This window comes from Cetorhinus maximus, chromosome 2, assembly GCF_964194155.1.
Source record: "Cetorhinus maximus chromosome 2, sCetMax3.hap1.1, whole genome shotgun sequence".
In the NCBI taxonomy this organism is placed as follows: domain Eukaryota; kingdom Metazoa; phylum Chordata; class Chondrichthyes; order Lamniformes; family Cetorhinidae; genus Cetorhinus; species Cetorhinus maximus.
In genome coordinates, this window is record NC_135880.1 from 140,902,680 (window position 1) to 140,926,177 (window position 23,498).

The 23,498-nt window shown below is 44.5% G+C and overlaps 1 protein-coding gene across 1 annotated transcript in view; it reads left to right on the forward strand.

Moving 5' to 3' along the window:
• Positions 1–4,692: 4,692 nt before the first annotated feature.
• The window catches only part of tet2 (tet methylcytosine dioxygenase 2), a 169,606-nt gene continuing 150,800 nt past the window's right edge, over positions 4,693–23,498 (forward strand). Inside the window, exons 1-2 of the mRNA XM_078570230.1 lie at positions 4,693–5,128; positions 5,448–5,501. The gene's annotated coding sequence lies outside the window, so the exon portion shown is untranslated. The remainder of the gene's footprint in view (positions 5,129–5,447; positions 5,502–23,498) is intronic.

The following is a 23,498-nucleotide window of genomic DNA, read 5'->3' on the forward strand; positions in this document are numbered from 1 at the left end:
GAAAGACCTTGTCCCAGTGGAAAGACAAACCACATGAGCCCTTGTCAGGCAGGTCCATTCCCCCCAGGAGGATGAAGGTTTGCAATCACGAGTTGGATCCCATTCCCCCGCATGCCCGTTGTAGGCATCTCCCTCCCTCTCTTCCCTCCTCCTTCCATAACTCTGCCTATAGCCAATGGCCAATGGCTCATAGTGAACAGCAGAGTGACCTGGCTGGGATCTCGTTGGCGTGAGAACCCTCTGGCCAATCTGCTGCCGTGTGGCCTTCACCAAATAGTGAGGAATAGCAAATGAGAAAGCTCTCATACAGTCTCCACATGATTATTAGGGTTTCCCTTTAGTTGTCCAGTTGTGTTGACCTTCAGCTCCACCCACCTGAGCAGACCCTCCCCCTACCTGGTGTTTTGCAGTTGGACATAGAGGACATTGCCTTGCTCTGGGGCTGGCTCTGTCTCAGAATGGTGTGTGTTTCATTTCAAACTGTCTCCACCACTATTTACCCTCCTCCTGTCACCCACCAACTTCCTCCCATCACCATGCCTCTGATGTCACCTTCACTCTCCCCTTGATTATCCTTAGGCTTTCCCGCATCACCCTGGACCCTATTAATGAATTTGGACATGTCTTACCTCACCACTGAGCCCACCATAGTCACTGTTCCTATGCCCACCCTGATCCTCCCCACACCGATGATCCATGTCACCATTCTTGTCTCTCTCAATGACCCCCCCCGGTTGAGAATTATACCCACCATATCCAGACCCTGATCCTGCCACCTTACCACATCCCAGTTTCCCCTCACACAGTTACTGTCCCCTCATCACCAGCACCCCCAGTTCTCGTCCCAATGTTGACTCGGCTGACCGCTCTCTCTGAAGCACTCTGGCCCCACCCCATCTCCCCTCCCTCCTCCTCCCATTTCATGTCTTCCTTTTTTATTTATTCATTCACGGATGTGGGCTTTGCTGGCTAGGCCAGCATTCATTGCCCATCCCTAATTGCCCCTGAGAAGATGGTGGTGAGTTGCCTTCTTGAACTGCTGCAGTCCATGTGGTGTAGGTACACCCACAGTGCTGTTAGGAAGGGAGTTCCAGGATTTTGACCCAGCGACAGTGAAGGAACGGCGATATATTTCCAAGTCAGGATGGTGAATGACTCGGAGGGGAACTTCCAGGTGGTGGTGTTCCCATCTATCTACTGCCCTTGTCCTTCTAGTTGGTAGTGGTCGTGGGTTTGGAAGGTGCTGTCTAAGGAATCTTGGTGAATTCCTGCCCCTGGTGAATTTCCACCACACCCCCCCATGTCTTCCTTCCCCCCTCACTCCATCCAGACCCTCTCCGCACCTTGTTCTCTCCAGTCACCCACCCCCTTGTTCTTCTCCAGAACCCCCCACTTTCTTCTCCTCCAGACACCACACCCCCACCCCACCGAACCTTGCTCTCATCCCAATTTCTCCTCTGGACTCCCCTTCTCCTCTGGACCCGCACCTTCGTGTCTTGCACCACCTGCACTCCTCAACCCACACCTTTGTGCCTTTTCTGTGCACCATACCTGCAGTCAGTTCCAGTGGTGCAGCCAGCTTCGATTGCTTTAAAATTCTCCCTTGCCGGTGTACACCACGAATGTCCAGTCGGGTTACAGAATGACATAAATTCCTGTTGGCGGGGTGAAAGATTTGACGGGTTGCACAATTCTGGTCCATGAGGGTTTTAATGAGCATGCATGAGATGCAAAGTGGGTTACCACCAGCTTCAGCGGGAGACCTGACCCGCCATCAACCCGCCATGAACATGGAAGGGACAATCCTGACCTGGTTCCCAAAGTTAGGAAACCGATTTTTTGCTCCCCACCGTATCTTCTGCCCCGTCCGCCATGAATCCCGCTGATGGTGGGGTGGGGGATTCCGCTCTGTCACACCATAACTGCCATACCGTACAATTGTTACAATGTAACAATCATACTATAATTTTGTCACACTGTATTTCTGTCACACTACAAGTTCATCATAATGTAACTCTGTCACACTGAAACTGTCCGACAGTAACGCTGTCAAACTCTAACTCTGTCCTATTGTACCTCTGCGATACTGCAACTCCGCCGCACTGAGGCTGTTCTGCCGTAATTCTGTTGCAGTGTAACGCTATCATACTGTAACTCTTATAGTATAACTCTGTTACACTAATAATCTATCATTGCAGCTGCCACACTGTGACACTGTCAAGACTGTCACACTTTGACTCTGTTATACTGCAACTCTGCCACAGAATAACTCTGTCAAGTCTGTCACACCGTGTCTCTATCCTACTGTAATTCTGTTACACTGCTAATTTGTTATATGGTAACTCTACCACACTGTAACTCTATCATACTATAACTTTGTTATGCTGTTAATGTCATACTGAAACACTGTTACACTGTAACTGTCATACTACAACTGTCACACTAACTCTGCCATGTTGTAGTTCTGCCTCACTATATCAATGCTTTACTGTAACTCTGTCAAGCTGTAACTCTGTCTCCCTGTAACTGTTAGGTTGTAATTGTCACAATGAAACGCTGCCATACTGTAACACTGATATAGTGAAATCTGGTCTTGCTGCATTAATGCCATTCTATAACTCTGTCATGCTGTAATTCTGTCATAAAGTAACTATCACAAACTCTGTCGCACTGTAACTCTGTTGTAATTCTGTTGTACTGTAACTCTGGTACACTATAACTATATCAGCCTCCAAAAAATGTTTCCTAATATGATGATAGAGCAAATAAGTCAGAAAAAGTGGTTTACTCCTCAGAAAAAATGTCAAACCTTATAAAAATGCTTACCTAATGGTCGAGTTTGAGTTTGAGTGCCACCAATGCAGGAATAAGGCAATTTGTGGTTCTGCTCTGTTAGTTATTGTGGACAAACAAAGCCATTATCTGGAGTTCTCACACCTCCTGCTGTGACTAAATCATTAGTGTATGGAAAGTAAATAATTGTAGCCACTACCCCATTGTTTCAGCTCCCCCTCCAGAAAAAGGTGGCACCAGCTTTTTTGCAGCCACTAAATCATTAGAAGTGTATTTGGGTTTAACACTTGCGTAAAGGTGCATGCTGTCATCATCACTTGAATCAGAATTGCATTAACCTCACTGATTTTAGAACTAGCAGATGACAGGGTACTGACAGCTGGAGAGAGTGCATGGTGGTGAAGTGGGGGTGTGGGACAGAAGTTATTAGCAAAGCACCTTTTCAGGCTTCTGAATGTGTTCTGAGTTTTTGTCTACTACTTGCTGGGGTTGGGGGTTAGGTGGGGCGGGGTGGGTGGGTGCAGGCACGGTGCATGAAGCTGACTGGTATCTCAATGAATTAGAAAAATTAGTGTTTGCAATCAATGATGGAAGATTCTAATCTAGCAGTTAAACAGCTTACATGCACATCTAAAACTTTGCTTGGATATAATCGGACATGGATACGTATAGATACATTCCCATTTAGAAGCAGTTTGCCATTAAATGCCATCCTTTTAAAATGACAATGTGGACTTTTATCCCTGTTCAATGTCTGAAATGTTCAATCAGAAAATAGCTGCTGATGCTCTTTCCCTTTGTAACTGAAGTTTTGTTATACACTTGTTTTGGAACTCGTCCTTCAGTGGACTGTACTGGGTAGTGAGTCCGTGTTGTCTCCAGCTCTGTTTGTAAATGAAATGTTGCAGGGATAGGAGGCTTTTTATGAGGCAGACAAATTTGTTTTTTTTAAGTTGTGTCTTCTTAAAATGATTCAAAATGGTGTGCCTTGGGCCTTATAGATAAGCTCTCAATGATGTAAAAGTCTGAGAAAGGCAGAAGAGAGTTTCAGTGAGTTAGAAAACATTTCCCATCCCCCACTCTACATTGACACAATCTCCATTTTGCTTGAAGCACTCCCTCTCCACAGTTGACTGGTGGGGGTAGTGCACTCTATTCAGAATGAACAAATGTCACATTAGTAGCTTGGAAGGATAAGTAACAAGAAGGGGGCCAGGCATAGTTTAAAGCTGGGCTAGGGCTGGGGCTGAACAGATCATAGCCCAATACAAACCACCTGTTCTGTTAAAGCCAGCGCAGTTTAAAAGGCAGGAACAAGAGGAAGGCTTGGCAATAATGCACTCACAAAAGGAGTGTTCTCTCAAACAGGAAAAACACACCCACTGATTTGTTTAAAAATAAAACACAAAATCTGCTTTCAGAGAAATGGAAGCCTTAATCTTCAAGATGTTAAGTGGGAGGAATGCTGTTGGCAGAAACTCAATACCTGGTGCTTTGGGGAATGTGTGTACATGTTTGATTTAATCAGCGGATCCACGTGGGTTGTACCAGTGTGTGTATGTGTGTTGGGGCGGAGGGAAGGGGGCTGGGGGAGGTGGGTCTTGACATGAGTGGAAAAAATTGCTGACTCTCGTGTGCTTTAACACTGAATATAGTTTTACCACAACACTGACGCATGCCTTTAATGAGTGAGTTCAAACAATAGTCCCTCTGGAAATTAAAGAAAGAGTTTTAAAAGCGGTGAATGTGATGTCAGAAAGGAAGTGGTAAAAACATCACTGGGAAAGAAACAGGAACTTCTCAGAAAACAGTGAGCTTCCTAAAAGACTTTTTTTAAAAATCAGTCTGAGAGGCTTGGTGGGTGGGTGACTGACTAGTCAGAGGGGTTTCAGTTACATACCAGTAGAGGGGGAGGGAATAGTCCTTGCCCAGTCAGCTCCAGTCCAGAGTTTCAGTCCAACCTCACTAATGTTCACTATTGTGCAGTTAGAAATCATAGGTCCTTTGTGTTTAAGGACCTGGTAGGGAAATGATTTACAACTACCCAAACAAGCAAACTGATCTTCCTGACAGAGTCCTCACTGGACAGAGCACATGCTAGTCACGTCCACACTTTGAGCTGGGGAAGAGCAACATTGGGGTTTCATTGGTGATGATAATAGATGTCAGACTGTCATATGAATATTGATGCGAAAGCTAGTCTGCTTTCGTAGAGGAGCAGAAGGAAGCAAGATGGCTGCCCTTTAGGATTTGTTTGAAAGGAGACAGATTGTACTTTGCTGGATTTCTGCGACGCTGAGGGAGATACAGAGGCTGGAGCTATTTTTATGTACCAGTAAGATCTTATGCTTCTTATTTGGCTGTTTTCTTTGAAGCAAGAATGCGTGAAAATTTACTTTGCATGATCTCATGAAAGAGGGGAAAAGGTGGGGGTTTGCAGAAAATTAGCCAAAGCCTCTCCAACATGGCTGACAATATTAGTTTGAATAAAGAAAAAAAATTACTAGTGCAGTACTTGCCTTCTGTTACCTTTGAAGTGTGCAGTCAGGTTTGTAATGCTGCCGTCTGCTATCATTGTGTAATCTTTCTGAATTTTAAGCTATGGAGAATTTACATGATCAGTTTTATCCTTATGTAGTTTTTTCCTCTTTTAGGTTTTGAAGTGTTTTGTGAGAACCCAGTAAAGGGATAGTGGTACCGTGGAACAGGTACTGTGTTTTCACCTCCCTGATGTGTGTGCGCGAGTTTTAATGGCGTCTATTAATTTTTTTTTAATTTGTCATTTGTAATGTGTGCAGTGAAATCAATCTTCTAACACACTAGGAAAGTAAAGCTTAAATAAATAAATGAAGGAATTGAAATGACACAGAGAAGTAGCTGTAGTGTTATGAATTGATTGTTTTTATTTGGAGATCTTTGGCTTTTTTTGTGTGTCAGCTTCCATTTGCTTGTTTGGTAACTGACAAGCAGACACAAAGGCAGGAGCAGGGAAGAAAGGATTGCCGATCCCAAGGACTGCAAGGTCAGGGGCAGCGAAGGAAATGAAATACAATCTCGCTGCACCATTAAAGGGAGAGGGGGATTTTGCAGCAGGCTCTCTTTTTTCTCAGCAGTCTCAGTTTCCAGCAAGCCCCGTGTTCCCTATAACTGTGCTACAGACTGATGGGGGCTGCACATAGCCACAGCATAGCTGCTTGCTTTACTGTTCAAAAGCAGGCATTTCCTTACTGCGGTCTAGTATTGATGACTTGTTAAAGCTTTCTGATCATTCCTCTGCCTCATTTTGGTGGGGATTTAAGATTATCGCTCAGCCTGTGTCACCCACATTGCCAGCTTCCTCCAATGTCTTTAGTGGATCGAGAACTAAATGGTGGGCCAGCTCTTTTAAGCAGAAAGGGGGTGTTTAAAAAAAAAGGTGCTTGCACGAACCCCAAAACAGAAAACATGGACGGGAGCAAAACGGAACCAATTTCAGTGAATGAGAAGTTTTTTGTTATACAGTGCTATAGAATTCCTCCACTACCTGAACAAACAAGTCACTTATCAGTTGTTTTTAGCTTATTGAGAAGGATAAATAGTCGTTAGGATTAGCATTTTAATTACCTCCTTGAATATTTGTAGGTCATGAATAAAACAGCCTGGTTATCTGTGTATTTAGATTGTGTATTCTCCAGCTCCTGCTTTCACTTCAAGTTTTAGAATTGGTGAGTCTGTAAATTTTGCATTAAAAAAGTAGTGTTGATGGAAGAATGCTAGCAGGATGAAGCTAATGATTCAGGTGTGCTGAACAAACAAGGGGAGAATGTTATTTGACGCTATTGGCACAACTGAGAGGAAAGTAGCCCAGTACGATTTGCGCAGATAAAAAGAATATGGAAATGATGTGAGGAGATTTTATCCAACCCCTTTTCTGTTGCTACATAACATTTCTCTTGTTAACTAACGTAAATTGAATTTAAGCAATCAAATCGTATCTATTCTGCAGAGGAAAACATGGCATTTCAAATACTAAGCAACATCTTGTAATAGAGGCAACATGGGGTGGGGGAGGCGGGGGGGGAAGTCAAACGACTTTGAAATATTTTCAGATATGTAAAGTAAGTTGGATACAGTTTGAATCACATAGTGCAGATGAAAATTAAAACCTTAAAACAAATTCTGCTTTCTGTTTGAATGTTACATGTCAGCATGATACTGCAATATGTGCAGAGCTGTGTGGTACAATAAATGCACAGCAGTCATCCAATGCCTTTGTGCTGTTTCATGCAATCACAATTATGATAATCACATGTATTTATCAGAAAATAATGTAAGCCCATGGCATTGGAGGCTGCTCGCTTGGGCAAAGGTGTTGCTGTTCAAAAGTTTGAGAGAAGTTTGCACTTTGGAAAAGAAAAACTTGGATTTATATTGCAACTGTTATATCCTAAGGACAATTTACAATCAATGAAGTACACTTTAAGTTCATAGGCAAATGCGGCAGTTTGTATGAAGCAAGGTCCTACAAATGGCAATGAGATAAAGGTCAGATTATCCGTTTTTGTGGTGTTGGTTGAGGGATAAATATTGGTCAGGACACCAGGGAGAACTTTCCTGCTCTTCTTTCAAGTAGTGCCATGGGATCCACCTGAGAGAGCAGTCGGGGTCTCAGTTTTGTGTCTCATATGAATGACAGCACCTCTGTGCAACACTCCTTCAGTGCTGCACTGGTTTAGGGGGATGGATGGCGGGGTAGGGGAGGGGTCACGAGACAGTGGCGGATATCTGCACTGTAGTATAGATTCCTAGGGAGATAAATAAGAGAGAACAAAGGTTGAAAACAGTTGTTGTAAATAAACAGCTGGTTGAGTACAGTGTCTAACCATAACAGCGAAATATGAGAAAAAAATTATACATTGTCTATCATGGTACAATTTCTGGCATGACATATTTTTAAAATATCTGTTCATATCTCTATAATGAAAGATTCTTTGTTTTTTTTAAACCTAAAGAGCATCAAGACGAGGGCCTTAACAAAACAAATCTTGCACACCTTCTCCCTTACATTGTAGCACTGAATACTAAACCATCTACTTCACTTAAAATAAAGTTAATCAAGTGTGAATAAAATCGTGGAATGAATCACATGAAGGCATTGCTGCATCAAGTTTGAGAAAACTTTGCAGTTTTGATTTTTGTTTTTGTTCCTGGTGCTGAGCCTATTCTGGTCAGTTTAAAACCATCAGCTAAACAAACAGCTTCTTAAATAAGTTGTGGTACAATAACAGAATGTTTGACCCAGATGATGTTGAAAGGACATGTTTCTGCTGTTTTGCTGCAGCCCATGGACGTTAAGGCCATGTGTTGTCAACTCTGTGGAAATAATGAGGAAATAACGAGTGCTCTGGCTGTTTTGACAAGAGAACTCTTAGGCCACTATCTAACAGCAGCTGTGTGTAGATGCATAGAGTGCATTATACTAAAGAACTGGGCAGTAGAGGAGACATGAATCCCCTATCTCACACACAGTCAACCTTCAGGGTACATCCTGAGTCCAAAGCACTGGGTACAACTTTGGTCTGTGAATGAGGTTTTGGTACTCACTTAAGTTTGAAGATGAGCTAGCATTAGCTTCGTTTGCTTCAGCCACCTAGGCTCCAAGCTCCAGACTTGCCTCCCTAAATCTCTCCAAATCTCTCTCCTCCTTTAAGACACCTAAAGGAACCGACCTCTTTGACCAAGGTTTTGGTCACCGCTCCTCATGTCTCTGACAAAATGATGGAATACTCAGCAAGTCAGGCAGCATCTGTGGTGAGAGAAACAGAGTTAATATTTCAGGGCAGTGACCTTTCATCAGAAATAATATCTTCTTATGTGGCTCGGTGTCAAATTTTGGCTGATAACACTCCTGCAAAGCTCCTTGGGACTTGTTTTGGCATTAAGGAAGCTATATAAATGCTAGTTGTTGTTGTTTTGAAACAAGTGCTTGCTTCACCGATATAAAATGTTATATTCATTTACTAATGTTCTTTAGCAAAGGAAACTTGCTGTCCTTCCCTATACATGCTTCCAGTCCCACACTAACAGGGTGCACCCTTAACTACCTTCCAAAGTGCTTAATGAGCAGAAGCAGACAATAAGTGACAGCCTTGCCAGCGACACCGACATCTCGAAAATGAATTTTTAACAAAGTATCGAGGATGAATTTTTAACAAAGTAGACTGGGATTTAGTGTACACAGTAAAACAATTTATTGGCTGATATTTTCTGCTGTAATTGATGGCTTAGGGTGCAAGCATTGACCCTCCATTGCTGAAAGATTTAATTTTGGCTAGTTATTAGTGCCAGAATGAGCAGCTATTTTGTGCACAGCAAGATTTCAATGTTGGCGGGTGAAAGGAATGGACGATTAATTTGTTTTCTGATGGTGTCAGCTGAGGAATCAATATTGACCCAAGATTCTGAGACCAGCTACTCTGCTCTTTTTGAAATAGTGCATGGGATCTTTTACTTCCACCTGAGAGGTTAGCTGAGGCCTTCTTCCAATGTCTCAATTGAAATGCAGCACCTCTGAGAGTGTAGCGCTCCCTCACTGCAATGTTGAAGCATCAGCAGAGACTCTGGGCTGAGACCCGAGAGCGAAGCAAGAGTGCCATCAACCAAGCTAAGCTGGCTCCTTTAGCACTGAATGGGCTATCAGGATAATTTTGGCATAATGGGGGCAATATTCAAATTTAACCACCCCGTGAAGCTAATGATTTCAAGATGTTAAAGGGAGCTGGTAGAAAGAAACAATTTATGCTGAATTGGGAGCCTGGGATTAGGGAGCATAGTCTAAAAATTAAAGTCAAACTTCAAGAGTGGAATTAGGAAACACATCTACACACAAAGGGTGGCAGAAATTTGGAACTTTCTTCACAGGTGGCAATTGATGCTGGACCAATTGTCAATTTTAACTCTGAGATTGACAGATAGTCACTAGAAGGGTTTAAAATTGATAAGGAGGTCGTATTGGATAAGCTATCGTTACTTAAAGTTGATAAGGCACCAGGACCAGATGAGATGCATTCAAGATTATTAAAGGAAGCGAGAGTGGAAATTGCAGAGGCACTGGCAATAATCTTTCAATGTTCCCTGGATTCGGGGGAGATGCCGGAGGATTGGAGAATTGCAAACATTATGCCGTTGTTCAAAAAAGATTATAAAGATCTGCCCTGCAATTATAGATCAGTCGCTTTAACTTCGGTGCTGGGGAAACTTCTAGAAACAATTATTCGGTATAGAATTAATAGTCACATGGAAAAATGTGGATTGATTCGAAGAGTGAGCATGGATTTGTTAAAGGAAAATCATGTCTCACTAACTTGCTGCAGTTTTTTGAAGAGGTAATAGAGATGGTTGATGAGGGTAAGGCCGTCGATGTGGTGTATATGGACTTCCAAAAGGTGTTCGATACAGAGCCACACAACAGACTTGTGAGGAAAGTTATAAGTCATGGAATAAAAGGGACAGTAGCAATGTGGATACAAAATTGGCTGAGGGATAGGAAACAGAGAGTAATGATTAATGGGTATTTTCAGGCTGGAAGAAGGTTTGTAGTGGAGTTCCCCAGGGGTCGGTATTGGGTCCCTTACTTTTCCTGATACATATAAATGATTGAGATCTTGGTGTGCAGGGGACAATTTCAAAGTTTGCAGATAACACAAAACTTGGGAGAATTGTAAGCTGTGACGTCAGTGTAGGACTTCAAAAGGACATTGACACATTGGTGGAGTGGGCAGACAGGTGGCAGATGAAATTCAATGCAGAGAAGTGTGAGGTGATACACTTTGGTACAAAGAACATGGAGAGACAGTGTAAAATAAAGGATACTATTCTAAAGGGTTTGTAGGAGCAGAGACATCTGGGTGTGTATGTACACAAGTCATTAAAGATGGCAGGACAGGTAGAGAGAGCTGTTTTTAAAGCATACCATATTCTAGGCTTCATTAATAGTGGCATAGAGTGCAAGAGCAGGGAGGTTATGATTATCTTATGTAAGACACTGGTTAGACCTCAGCTGGAGTATTATGTACAGTTCTGGGTGCCACACTATAGGGAGGATGTGAACGGATAGCCAACCGTCACTGGATGGCCAACCTCTTCGGTGCAGCATCGGCATTGACCATCACTGCCACTGCCTCTCAAGCTGGAGTGGTGAGATTGCTGGAACTCCTGCTGCCAGAGTGGGGGTGGAGGACATCACGGCAGACCTCCAAAAGGCACTCCAGCAACGGGTCACTGAACTCTTCCTGGTTTTCAGGGCCATGCCTTCACTGGAGCAGTCCAGGCCTGCAACCCTAAGAACTGTGTGGGCGACTGCAGTTTAGATATGGTACCTGGAGGGCGACTCAGAGGCCGCCCGCCAGCGAGATGGCGTGTTTCCTGTGGCTGTATAATTAATGAGGCAGGAAGCGCCAAAGGCAGCCAATCTGGCCGGCAGGTAATACGTCCTTTTTCCCACCTGCTACCTCGCTTAGTGCAAGTCTGGGATGATTCTGCCCTATGTTTCTATATACGTTCTTTACAAAACCCAATTGATTTTCATTTCATTGAATGAAATAACTTGCATTTAAATAGCACTTTCATTGATGTTCCAAAGTGCTTCACAGCCAATAAATTACTTTTGAAACGTAGTCACTGCTGTAATGTTGGGAAAAGTTCCAGCTAATTTATGCACAGCAAGATCCCACAAGCACCAATGAGATCATGACCAGGTAATCTGTTCTCAGTGATGTTAGTTGAGGGGTAGAGTTTAGCCAGGCCAACTCCCCTACTCTTCTTCAAAATAGAGCCATGGGATCTGAGAGGGTAGACTAAGCATCAGTTCAATACCTCATCCAAAACATCTCTCCGACAGTGCAGCACTCCTTCAGTACTGCACTGAAAATATCAGCCTGGATTGTATGCTCTAATCCCTGGATTGGGTCTTGAACTCACAACCTTATGACTCAGGGGCGAGAGAGCTGCCAACTCAGCTGAGACTGTCACTGGGATGATGGAATAAAGATTTGATGGAATTTAAAATCGGGTGGGGTGCACAAGCAATCAGCTCCACCTGGTTACCGCCCAGATGGTGAAGGGGAAAATGACCCGCGCCTCCTCCGATTAACGTGCCACAGCATTCTTTGGCATTTAAAGTGCCTGTTAGCCCTGGAGAAATACACTGTGATTAATTCTGTGAATCTCACATGGCTGTGTGGCATTTACAGGAAGCAATGTTTTGGATATTAAGCTTAAGGATAATATTTTATTCTCCAGCATAGCAGTACATCTCTGGGAACGGGTGACTGTAAACAAACGGAATCAGCATGGCTAGTGTTGGAGTTTGTTGACTCCACGTGTGAAGTGGGATAGTATTGGCCTGGCTGGGCCTCTCTGATAACCTTTCCCCATCCACACGTGTAGGAGGCTTTGCTAGGAACAATATTTCTAAACATTAGACAAAAAAAAAGCAAGCAAAAAAAAGCAAACTGCAGCCAAAAGTGAACTCCTTTCCAAGGAGATAGTGTCATGTTAACATCTTTTGGCAAGGACCAGAGTGTCGACTGAACAGAGCATAGGTTTAAAAACTTAAAGTAACATAGCTTCACACTCGTACATTCATGAGGAAAAAGAAAATATCCTCCATTTTTTGAGAACAGCTAGATAAGACTCTGTGGCAGGGTTGCTGTGATGAAAGATAAGATAAAACCAGAGAGCTAAGGTCTGATTATTGTAAAAGTTATTTAGCAGAATGTCTTGACATCAGTTGGTTGAACCCAGCTGCACTAAAGGAGTCCAAACCGAGGTTTGCAAAGTCCAGAAAGTCTGCATTACATCAGTGTTGAAGTACAACTGTGTCTGTGCGGGAGGAGTTCAAGCATGCTCTGCTATACGTTGCCTGCCAGAAGATTCACTGATGTGACCTCTTGACAGTTTTAATCAATAAACATTTCTGGTATGAATAGAATATCCTGCATGTCAGTCCTGTCAGGCAAAAAAATGTACCATGTGACCTGACCTCCTGGCTTTGTCATTTCTGGTTGATTCCCCTGTTCAATGTAACTTCATAGAGGTCTTCTTTTTTCACATCTGGTGCATCTTCGTAATTGTGAGCTACATGCGAAACCATTGAAGTGCATGACAATGTGATTTAGCAAGACACTAGAAAGGCTAATGTGCCCATTTTGTGGAGTCTTGTGAAACAGGCCCAAATACCACTACAGAGGTTCACATGTCTGACACACAACTCACTGATTTTTTTTTTGTTCAACGTGCAAGTCCACAATGAGAGGGTGAAATTTATAATAGCCACTAACTAATAAGATGAAGAATTTAGGAGGAATTTCTCAAACCAACATAACAAATAAAAACTGAGTCGGCCATATGGCCTTTCACATCTGCTCTGCCATTCAATAAGATCATGGTTAATTTTAAACTTCAACTCCACTTTCCCACCTGATCACTATACCCTTTGATTCAGCTTAATATCCAAAAATCTGTCATTCTTGAGTATACACAATGAATTGAATGTCCACAGCCCTCTGCTGTAGAGAATTCCAAAGTTTCATAATTCTCTGAGTGAACAAACTTCTCATCTCCACCCTAAATGGCTGACTTCTTCTCCTGAGGCTATGCCCCTAGTTCTAGACTCGCCAGTCATGGGAAACAGCCTCTCAGCATCTATCCTATCAAGCCAAGTCAGAATTTTATATGTTTCAATGAGATCACCTGTCATCCTCCTAATATCCAGAGAAAGTACACACCCATTCTATTCAATCTGTCCTCATAGAACAACCCCCTCATCTCAGGGATCAATCTCTTGAATCTTCAATGCACAACCTCTAAGGCAGATATATCTTTCCTGAGGCGTGGAGAACAAAACTCTACACACCAGTGCAGTCTCACCAAACCCCCATATAATTGTGGGAAGATATTTTTACTCTTGTACTCCAAACCCCTTGCATAAGGGCCAAAATACCATTTGCCTTCCTAACTGCTTACTGCATCTGCACGTTAACTTTCTGTATTTTATATACAAAGGCATCCAAATCCATCTGAACAGCAACATTTAACAGTTTCTCAACATTAAAAATATTCTTTTTTTTTGTTCCTTCTACCAAAGTGAATAACTTCACATTTTCCATATTGGGCAAGAAGATAATAGATGGAGTACACGCATTTAACCTGTTCATTTCACTTTGCAAACTTCTTGTGTACTCCACACAGGCTACTTTCCCACCTAGCTTTGTATCATCAACAAACTTGGATGCAATACACTCAGTCCTTTCATCCGAGTCATTAATATAGATTATGAATTGGCTGAGGCCCAGCACCCAACCTTGCACACCCCACTAGTGACAGCCTGTAAACCTGAAAATGACCTATTTATTCCTACTCTCTATTTTCTGTCCTTTAACCAATTTTTTATCCATGTAAATATCTTACCCCCAACTCCAGAACACCTTCTTTATCTTCTGTATCAATCTTTTGCATGGGACTTTATCAGGTGCTTTTGGAAATCCATATATATTTCATCCAAATACTCCTCTTTACCCACTCAGCTAGTTGTATCCTCAAAAAACTGTAATAGATCTGTCAAACACTTTTTCCTTTTCGGTAAAAATACCTTGGCTCTGCATAACTATATAATAATTTTTTAAGTGTGCCACGACTACTTCCTTAATAACGGATTCCAGCATTTTCCCGATGATGAGGAGGAATTTCTTCTCTCAGAGGGTAGTGAATCTGTGGAATTCTTTACCGCAGAGGGCTGTAGAGGCTGGGTCGTTAAGTATATTCAAGGCTGAGATAGACAGATTTTTAATCAGTAAGGGAATCAAGGGCTACGGGGAAAAGGCAGGAAAGTGGAGTTGAGGGTTATCAGATCAGCCATGATCTCATTGAATAGCAGAGTAGACTCGATGGGCCGAATGGCCTACTTCTGCTCCTACATCTTATGATTGTTCTAAGGCTAATTGGTGGTGGTTCCCTGTTTTCTTAACCCCTCCTTTCTTGAATAGTGGTACATTTACTACGTTCCAATCAATGGGGACCATTCCAGAATCCAGGAAATTTACTAACTCTGCAGCCACCTCTTTTTAAAACCCTAGGATGTAGGCCATCAGATGCAGGGGATTTGTCCCATTAATTTCTCTAGTACTTTCTCTTCACTGACAGTAATTACTTAAGTTCCTCACACAGAGTGATTAGAATGTAGAACTTGCTGCCACATGCAGTGGTCAAAGCAGATGCCACAGACAAATTTCTGGGGAGTCTTGATGTACACAGAGTGAAGCGAATAGAGGGATGGGAGGAGGGAGGTGTCATGGCAGGAAGAGGAAGTTATAGTGGGAGAAAGATTGTTAAAAGCATAAGTACTATGATAGACCATATGAGTCAAATGGCTATAGATTCAATGTAATTGAAATGGGTTTGTGCCCAAACTCATATGTACTCCTATTATGTTAAATCTCTGTGTCAGGTGTGCAAGCTCGTGAAACTTGTTTTGCCAGAGTCTGTAATAGTTCAGACAACATGAGTTATAGGTAAAATTGCTGGTCTATCTTACCTGGAAGTTTTCGTAATGCAAGATTAAAGTCTATTGTAGCTCTAGTGTGAAGTTTTAAAGGTTTTTGTTTTAGTGAGTTTGTGCCCATCAATCTAAGGGTTGGTAGGGCAGTGGAGTAGGCCCTTGGCCCATTTTTTGCATTTGCTGTCGGCGTCAAGTGTTCCCTGATCAGATTTAGCATTGACCAGGTACAGAGTAAACCCAAGAACGCATCTTAATCTCACGCTTGCAATGTCCTTACCCAATATTAGGCGCCGTCGTGGCCCTTTGTACGGGAAACTTCCAATCTAATGTCCACGAGAATTGAATTATGGGCTCGCTCCTTTGTGTTTACCGCCAGAAGCTTTCACACTGTCTTGGGGCTTCTCCCAACTTTACAGACGGAGCCGAGGCCGAAGCAGCTCCTTGTTGTAACTGTGAGCTGCTGCCCCAGGTGAACCTTCAGGAGCCATGGCGTGGTTGTTAGTGAGTGTGTTCGCCGCCTCTAAGCTGACTCCCGTCCTCAGCAGCTCCAAGCCCCTGGTTCCTCTGGAAAGCTTCGGAAGCAGCTTGACATCTTTGTTTCTGATGGTTCAGCAGAAGAGAATTGCCAAGTGTCATCCCGCGGGATGCACATTCAGCAAGCTCCTCACTGGAATCTTCCAGCAACCTACTGAATGCCTTTTCATTCAGTACAAAAAAAACAAGTCAATCCAAGAGTCAAGTCCCCCCGAATCCCAGCAGGGAGATGTGTCTGCGCACCTATCCGCCAAGGAATCTCGCCAACTCCTCCGCCCTGATCAGGCCGTCGCTGAATTTCCCCCTCCAGTCTTTCTGTTTTCCCAGCAACGGTGTGGACAAAATGCTCGGGAGCAGCCTCGGGTTTGGCCGTGCACTGTCGTGGGCGCTGGGGTTTAACAGAGGCTCAACCTTCCCCCTGGCCGCCGGCTCCTACACACCAGCTCCCCAGCTCAGATAGGCTGCTCAGCGGTGACATTGTCCCGGGGTCTCGCTGTGGCATTCCCAGTTGACATGCCAAGCCCAGAACTTTGACATGCAGCTTCAAAGTCTTTTATCTGCAACCAAATCCTCTAATTAATATAAGTGTTTGTGTCACTTTAGGCAGACCTGTTTCCCTCCCTCCCATGGCTCCGCTGTTGGGCAGGTTAGTGAAAGAGCGGGACAACAGCTGAGCAAAGCAGCTTCAGTCTGTGGTAGCTGATGGCAGCCCAGGATGCTGCTGCAATAGGGTTTCAGCAGCCCCCAGTCAGTGACAGGAAGGTCCAGCTTCTCATCACTATTCAGCGACCTCCTGTCTATACCACTCCAACCTCTCCCCAGGAGGTGCTAGTCTACGGAATACAAAGATAAGGGCAGATCTCAGCGTTGGCTCTGACGTTAAGTGGTTGAATAATTTGGACATGAAGAGTCATCAAGAGGTTGCAGAAAATTACTCATATTCCCTGAGAAGATTAAGGGGCAGTACCTCGGGTGAGGGGGGGCGCATCCAGTATGAAGAAGCATAATCTTAAAAGTCAGAGCCAGGCCATTCAAAAGTGAAATCAGGAAGCACTTCTTCAAAGAAAGGGCAGTAGATGTCTGGAATTTTCTCCCCCCAGCAGCTGTGTTTGTTAGGACAATCCAAACTTTCAAGACTAGGATTGATAGATTGTAGGTTAGTTGAGGATATCAAGAGGGTATGGAGCAAAGATAGGTAAATGGAGTTGAGATACACATCAGCCATAACCTAGTTGAATGGTGGAACAGACTGGTAGTGTTGAATGGCCTATTCCTGTTCCAATGTCCCTAAGAAAGTAGTTGTCTCTGTATGCCATTTTAACTGTTTTCAATGCAAGCTGAACCTTTCTTCAACTCTTGCTGTGCACTCCACAGCAAAGTTTAAAAGATACAATTTCACTATTTTGCTTTTTGATTACTAATCTCCCGTTAGCTGGTACACAGCACTGCCCTGAACTCTGTCCTATTCAAACAGGAATTGGATAATTACCTGAAGACAGAAAAATTGGAGGAAAAATACAGGGAATAGGCTGGTGAGTGGAATTAGCTGAGTTGCTCTTAGAGAGGGCCAGCATGGACACAATGGGCCAAATGGCCTCTTTCTATGCTGTAACCATTCAATGATTTTAATTTGAAGCTGCCTTGCAACAGGGTAAATAACTCTGTTCTTTCTGTGAGAGGATCAGCATGAACTCGCTGCCACCTTTGCAAGTTGTGCCAGCGTTAGCATCAATGGCAGGGATTACCTGTGGGATTTGCCCTCTAGATCAGGTAGCAAGCCGGACTCCTTACACGTGCTCGTGTTTACAACACACACCCCCAGAATTCCTCAGAGCTATCACATGAGCAGGGATGAATTTCAAGTTTCTGGAACTTGAATGACCAGAATTCTGTAGCTCAGCATTTTAACTGGATTGCATGCAACAGCATCCGGGAACATCAAAATGCAGCAGCATCGAAACATAATTTGAATTTCCTCCGTCGCTCTTGCTAAAGTTTGATAATCAGCATTCAAATCACAATAACTGCATTATTCTCTGTGACACGGCTGGTACAGAAAGGAGCCGAATTGTCCCAAGGAGAAATTAAATTGGAATGGTTTACGAACATGTGCCGTACAGGATTTTGTTTCTTATTATTTGTAATGATTTGTAAAACTAGATGATAATGTCATAACAGGGATGAGAAAAGACATTTTGTCCCTTTTCAGTCGATCCCTCTGATCTCTTATGTCCCATCATTACTTTTCATAAGATTGTTACTAGTCCTATAGTTTTTACCTGGACTGAAATCATTGCCCAGATTTGATTTGATTTTATAAGATTTTATAAGACATTTTTCACTGGCCCCTATGCTAAATTTACTTATTTCCAATGCAATCCTCTCATTTCACTTCATGCATTAATGTGCAGTAACAATCTGAGTTTACTCTTTTCTTGTACTGTTTAACTGGTTTTATACTGTGATGAGATGTTCCCTCAATGTCCTCTTCCTAGAGTTTAAGGATTGAATTTAAGCCTTCATTCAAAACTCATCTCTCTAGATTGGAATTAGTCTATCAGTTGATGCACACTCTCCAATCCACGTATTTATTTTTGTGAACCAAATCATTTTGTCATTTTGTTCTGATTGGAGCATTGGAAAACTGCAGCATAATGCCAGTACACTTAAAAGTGGCACTGATCCACCGCAATACCCTGGCCTTCTGTTTTAGTTTTTATACTTGCTTCCCAATGTTTTGATTGCTTGCAAGTGTAACCTGTGCTATTACTCCTAGTCGTTCTCCAAGGTTTACCAATTTGGTTCCATTCACTGTAAACTTATGTACCCACAGCTTTTTGACCTCATTTACATTTACATCATAGGGTATATCGTTGACCAACTAAATTGGTGATCTCAATGGTTTTGCAAACCTTTTTCTGGATTGAATGCTGATCGATTTTTACATTATTCTTAAATTTCGATAAGCACACAGTTAGGTTAGCCACCCAAGTCCAATTCTGCAGATCATATCTATGCAGACTCTGACATTACATCCCCATCCCCACGAGTACCCTCCGCTCCCCATATTTGAAATCCATGTCTTATCTAGCCCCATGTCCTTCCCTGTATTCCATAATAAGCTATATCATAGGAAGTTCTACAACTTATTTTACCTGGTACATGCTCGAATCAGTCAATAAGGCTTATCGCATGGGACTTTCCCCTAAGCTCATGTGAATAATCATGATTCATGTTTTATAATTAGCAGAAAGTTTTTTCTTCCGTTTTGAAAAATAACATGGTCAAGAAAAATGAGTCAGTTTTGGGTGGAGTTTTTGCAGAAACTTGAAAAGTTTCAAGTTTCAAATTTCAAGATAGCTGCACTGTGTGCAACCTGGGTTGTATTTTTCACTTCAGACATTTATAGCATGGCTGAATGGGTATTAGTGGCAGGATACTGTTACAGTGTGCTGATTGGTCCTTGTGCAGGCTGTATATTGGATCTTGAGGGAATGGATGCCAGGTAGAGTTACAGATTTTTCGATGTAAACTAACATTGTAGCATCTAACGCAAATGTGCAGTAGGTGTTAAGGTTTGGCTGAAATTATTCCCTAGTTGTTTTACTGAAAAAAGGTGGCGTGAGAACAAAAGGAATTTTTCAGCCACATTGTCAACATAAGGTCTTACTGTCCTGATATCACCCTATGCCATCAGTGACTTATTGAGCTTAGAACAATTTGGGGCAGAATTTTTCGCTGAGCAGGCGGGCGCGCACCCGACCCACTCGAATGTAAAGTAGCGCGCGATGATGTCGGGCAAGTGTCCCAACGTCATCGCGCACTCGCGCGATATTTTGGTCGGTGGGCATGTATATGAGTCGAAGCTGCCTCCACCATCAATTACAACGCCAATTAAGGCCATTAAAAAAGCAATTAAGCTAGATTTTACGTTGCCCGTGCGAGTTTGTGCTCATTGTACAGGCAAAACAGGCAGGCGGGCAGCCGACAATTTGCTAAACCTCATCCAAGGGCAGGATAAAAAGGGTCAGTAGCATTGCCAGTGTGAGTAGTGAGGGGTTTTGGAGACAGTTTGCTGCTGGTTGCTTATTGGTACTTGGCAGCTTCATCTCGGTTCGGGGCTTCATTGTTAGCATTTCCAGGCTTCATTTCAGGACTCATTGCTGTCTGCCAGGCCCCCGGAGGATTCAGACCATGTGAACCCTTCCAGGTATCAGACAGCCTTATGCTACCCTGGTAATGGGGATTGTGGTCTCTGCTGGTGACACCTCCTCTGAGGAGAAAGAGAGGGGAAGAAGGGAGAGGAGGCCTGGTGTCCCAATTCAGCTTCCAGGGGAGGGACGTGTGGGAAGAGAGGCGCAGGCACAGGGAGCGCAGGGCCGGCTGGCAGTCCAACACGGAAGAGGCCGCAGAAGACGCCACTATCCTGCTGCCAGGGTTTACCGCAACATGTCTGAGATGCAATGCTGAAGGAGGCTCCGCCTCTCAAGGGAGACCGTGACCTCCATTTGTCAGATGATTGAGCCTGAGATCAGCTCCAACTGTGTGGGTGGACACCACATATCAGTGGCTCTGAAGGTCACAGTGGCCCTCAACTTCTATGCCTCCGGCTCTTTCCAGGGGTCAGTGGGGGATCTGCGTGGAGGGTCCCAATCAGCTGTCCACAGTTGCATTAAGCTGGTGACAGAATCTCTGTTCTGGTGGGTACTGACATTTATTCTTTACCATATGGATGAGGCCAGCCAGGCTGAGCGAGCCAGAGGCTTTGCAGCGATTTCTGGGTTCCCCCGCATCCAGGGTGTCACCGACTGCACACGTGGCCATCAAGGTGCCAGCGGGTCTGCCGGGTGTCTTCATCAACAGGAAGGGATTCCACTCCATGAACGTGCAGATACTGTAAGTCTGTGCGAGGTACCCTGGCAGCTCCCATGACACTTACATCCTGAGACACTCCCAGGTGCCGAGGCTCTTCAGTGCTCCAGCCCAATTGGATGGATGGCTGCTGGGTGACAAGGGCTATCCATTGAAAAGGTGGCTTATGACGCCTCTCCGCCACCCAAGAACAGAGGCAGAGCAGCGTTACAATTGGAGTCACACCTCCACAAGAGTGGTGGTAGAGAGGACCATAGCTCTTCTCAAGATGCTCTTCTAATGCCTGGACTGTTCGGGGGTGCACTACAATACATCCCGGAGTGGGTGTCACAGATCGGGGTTGCATGCTGCGCTCTCCACAATCTGGCACTGGCGAGAGGGGGACCGACTGGAGGAAGAGGATATTGGCGCAACTGCCACAGAGGATGAATCCAATGGTGAGTCAGAACAGGAGCACAGTGAGGAGAATGCTGGAGGCAGACCTCGGTAACCTCCAGCGAGGCAGGGACACCAGGGACACCTTCAACGCTCCTTCAGCTAGGCTGCCAAAGATCTGCTTCCACCTCATGCCAGGGCTGCTGTCTCCATCCCGGATGTCTGAAATGACCCTTTCATTTGCACCCAAAGTCCATTCAATGCCAGTACAATAAAGTATCAAGCCACTCACGTCCAGCATTATATACTGGCATACCCTGCACCAGAAAGAAAAAAGGTGAAGCATACTCAGGCCATCAGAACCAAAGCAAATTTAATGTAATTGTCACATTGAATGCATACTTATGGGGAGGAGGTGGTGGCAAAGTGGTATTGTCACTGACTAGTATTACAGAGACCCAGGGTAACGCTATGAGGACCAGGGTACGAATCCCACCAAGGCAGATGGTGAAAAATCTGGAATTAAAAGTCTGATGACCATAAATCCATTGCCGATTGTTGTTAAAAACCCATCTGGTTCACTGATGTCCTTCACCAATGTGGTTGACTCTTAAATGCCCCCTGAACAAGGGCAGATGGGCAATAAATGCTGGCTGAACCAGTGATGCCCACATCTGTAAATAAATATATATTTTAAAAATTACCATTACTGATGTTGATGTCCACACCAGCAGACATATAATTCGTTCATAAATGAACAGAAAATCATCATCTTGTGCTCATGGTGCCTTTAACTTAAGTTTCTGAGTGCTACATCTTGGTTCCCCTCGCCCCCTCACTGCAATCCTCACTGGCATTGCTGACTCCAGTGTCTTGATGACCTTGGTGGTCATCCTCTGGCCAGTGGAGCCTGTGCAGGCCCCGCCTGGGAGAGAGCAGCCAGTGCCATGGCTGGCATCTCCCCAGTCATCACAGCCTCATCAGATGCCACGGTCACTGGTGGAGGGGTGGAGGACCTGCTCCCATCATCCAGAACACCCTAAGAGGAGCCTGCAGAGATAACAAACAGTTTGTGCACCAACGTGAGGTTGCTTTGGACCTCCCTGCTCACTACTGATGCACAGGCACCTAGCTGGTGTCTCAGCCATCTCCCACACTGGCACTGATCACCTGAGGACATTGCCTGTGTGAGGGCTTACAGGTCCGAGCGTAACCCCAGGAACCTCTGATTCTGTTCCTGGAGCTGCCTCTCCATGAGAGCCACCACTCTCTCCATGGAGGAAGCAGTGCGCTTGGCCATGAGGGTCAACACTGCTAATGCTCCACAGGGACTCCTGCACAATGGAGACCATGACACGCATACCCTCATGGATCTCCACCAGATCCTCCCGCACATCCCACTGGACGTCCAGCATCTCCAGCCTAATGAACAGCTCCAGAGGGTCATCATCTGCCTTCGACTGAGTACTGTCCTGGTCCCCAGCAGTCCACCGACTTCCCATCACCCTGGGCACTCATTGCCTCCACCTGCACCTCAAGTGAGTGTGCAGTGCCCTCACCTCATTCTGGCCGCTAATCTAATGTCCATTGAGGTGCTGGTATCTGCACTGGTGCCTGGTTCAGAGAGCGGGTGTGACATAGGTGCAAATGAAGCTTGGTATGCCTCCGTCATTAGGGGTGGCCCTTCAGTGTCCAGAGAATGTGCGTGCTGGCGAATCTAAGGGAGAACAAAGACATGTCATTAGTTAACGCCATCACACTGTCACTGTGCATGCCAGGTACCCTGGTGAGCTAATGGAGATCTGCATCATGGTGCCATCATCTTTCAATGATCAATGGGGACTCCAGGTTCGAGGCTCCCATCAATGAAGAGACTACATTAGATGCACAATGGCAGCCATCTCCTCCAGGAGGACTACGAGGCACTTATCTGAAAAATGGGGGGTCGAGTGCCCACACGACCTGCCCTCCCGCCTGGCGTCTCCAGCCGCACTCGACTCCATAACTTGAATATTGAAAAAGCTGAAGAGACGTCCTTCCATGGCAGCCTTCAGGTGTCTGCCTGTGCCGTTTTTGAACCAGCCACCAGGTCGCCATTGGACACAGATCCCAACAGGCACCCGCCCCTTCCCAACCATTGGAGAGCCACGTTTCACGCTGGACAGGCCGAAATCGTGGTTGTGGCGGCGGCCCATTTCCCTGCCGATCCCAAGCCCACCGATCGCGCCCGCCCACCGACCTGAAAATTCTACACTCGGTGTTTGTTCCATCCTTTGCTTGTAGTGTAGTGCTCACAACATGTTTCAAGACAAAGGATTGACAATAAAGTGAAAGGTAGAATCTTTGTGATTGGAATTGTGTGGCTTTGGTTGTCAGGACTAGTGCCAGC